We start from the raw sequence: 2,500 nt of genomic DNA, 5'->3' as shown, positions 1-2,500 counted from the left end.
CAGGGGTTGGTCTTGAGTCCGCTTTTATCATCTATATTTTACCTCTTGGTTATATTTTTCGCACTCAATGGCATCAACTTTCATTTCCATGTAGATTATACATAGTTGTACAGTACATGTACAAAACCTAATGTTTCCCATCCCTCTCTTGAACTCACTAAATGTCTGCAGGACTAACAATTTCTTAAAGTCCCCCTGTGGTGAAAATCAAGCTTTTAATGTTGTTTATGTGTCTATGTGGTGTTTTTAATCTGCTTTAAGACAAACCATGTCTAAATTCATAAGTCGACAGCATTGCTGAGTATTTCCTCCTTAAAACTGTAGTGAACCAAAGACAGTCTCGAAAACACGCTTTGAAATCGCTGGTGTTTCTGACGTCACAAACTACCTTGTAACCAATCAGATCAACGTGTGATTGTCAACCAGTGGATCTGAGTGAGTGAGTGGAGGCGGGGCTAATTTGCATATTCATAGAACCACGCATACTAAATGAGGCAAGAGTTACATTCAAGATATTTTAAGGCATGACAAAAAAAAATGTCAAGGAAAAACGGTTACACTTTATTTTAAGGCGTCATTGTTACAGTGTAATATTAAGCAACTACATGTGCTTACTATAGGGTTAGGGTAGGTTTAGGGTTTGGTTGAGGGTTAGTTGCATGTGATGATGCATAATTAACTGTTATTACTATGGTAAGTACATGTAACAAATGTAACAAGGACACTGTCAAATAAAGTGCTACCGAAAAAACTTAAATATGTCATTTTGGTGATCAAAGATGAGTTTTAAGGGCTAAAATGATTGACTACAGGGAGACTTTAAAGCTTAATACTAACAAAACATCTCAGTCTGATGTGTGAATACTGACTGATGATCTACTCAACTCAAGGGAAGGAAGTAATTTGGGATTTTTTTTGGAGCATGTGTCCCATTAAGCCCCAGTGTCCCGGCATCAGTGCCAACATGCTGACGACGCGTCATTCGCTCCTTTACTCTGATCATCACACTCGAGTCAGCCAGCGCTGGCACTGCAAATGTTTCAGATCATCTTACATTTCTCCTGCCCAGTTTTTTTTTAAACCTGCACAGTTTCAAAACAGCTCTACTGATCCGCATCCCAGTGAAAATGCGCCCAAGCGAGACTCCAGCTGGCGGCAGATTGTGTGTGTAGGCTAGGGGTTGCACGACTACTGATTTCTACTAGTCGATTTCTTATCAAAACAATACTCGAGTTACTCGACTACTCGTCGTTTATGCTACTGTATATGAAAAGACATGAAATAGCTAGATCTTATCAATAAACATTTATTAATTCATAGCCTAATGCAACAATTACATAAGTAAACTCTCAAAACGTTATAATTATGACATTTCATTTTTAAATTTTCATGTAACAGTCTAAAGCCAAATAAATAGCCGTTCTTGCCTTTCATTTCAGACGTCTGCTTCTAGGGGCCGTTCACATATCGCGTCTTTTCCGCGCTCAAGGTCGTTATTTCAAATGTAGGCGCGCGGCGAGCGCGCTCATAATGAAAGCAACGGACGTGGTGCGCTAGTTTGTCCAGTCGGGTTTTTCCTTCTCATCTCCAGAAATATATCTAGTAGTAAAGCTAATGCAAGGGCTAGAAATAAATTAATCCTTTGCTGAATGATACTTCTTCGTCATCATGTAGAGCGCAGTTTGGTTGCATAGCAACGACAGACGCCACGGGAGCGCAAGCGCTTGTAGGAGACAGCGGCACGGCCGCGCGCGCTTTCCACACGTTTTTAGAAGCAATATGTGAACGGCCTCTTGCAGAGTTGGCCAAATTACAATATTTTTGTCATCCTTGATGCAGTTCTTCCACACATCTGACGCGTGGTGTCTGTTGGTGGCGTTCGCCATTTTTAATTCATTTATGTTTAGGCTAATGGACGCTCGAGTAGTCGATTGTTTCCGACAGCGTCGACTACTGGTTGAAGTAGTCGATCTATCGACTACTCGACTAGTCTATGCAAGCCCTAGTGTAGGCGCAGTTATGGCAGACGGAAGCGATCCCCTGAGGCCAGTAGTGGCACCTGTGCTGTGCCAACGCCTGGCATCGCTTCTTTCTCAAAGTCTTTGTCCCTGGGTAATAATGGTGCCACTCTTTATTCCCGGGGACACACTTAACGACTCGCTGAAACATTCTAAGCCTGAACTGAACACACTCATAGACTGCATGTTTCCACCGACTGCAGCTGATTTTAAAACACTGGCGCGTTTGGGCACGATCAGTCGTAAGTCTCAAATTACATTCGTAATCGGCCTTACAATCGTTAAGTGTGTCCCGGGCTTAAAGACCCTGTGAAATCAAAAAGGGAGTTTTGTACTATACAGATTGTTACAAAGCAGCTTCACAGTAATAAGCAGGAAAATTACAGAATCAATGATGATAATCAGTGATAAACTTCATTAAATATGAGACGAATCTATCTATCTATCTATCTATCTATCTATCTATCTATCTATCTATCATT

At 41.2% G+C, this 2,500-nt stretch overlaps 1 protein-coding gene across 1 annotated transcript in view; it reads left to right on the top strand.

Annotated features, from left to right (window-relative positions):
* LOC308691324 (uncharacterized protein) overlaps positions 1–2,500 on the top strand; it is a gene marked incomplete at both ends in the record, with an annotated part of 10,656 nt that overhangs the window by 5,615 nt on the left and 2,541 nt on the right. The window lies entirely within an intron of this gene.

This window comes from Scardinius erythrophthalmus, assembly GCF_964197995.2.
Source record: "Scardinius erythrophthalmus genome assembly, chromosome: 5".
In the NCBI taxonomy this organism is placed as follows: domain Eukaryota; kingdom Metazoa; phylum Chordata; class Actinopteri; order Cypriniformes; family Leuciscidae; genus Scardinius; species Scardinius erythrophthalmus.
The sequence above is the reverse complement of the archived record's forward strand: the minus strand, read 5'-3'. Positions and strand labels throughout refer to the sequence as shown.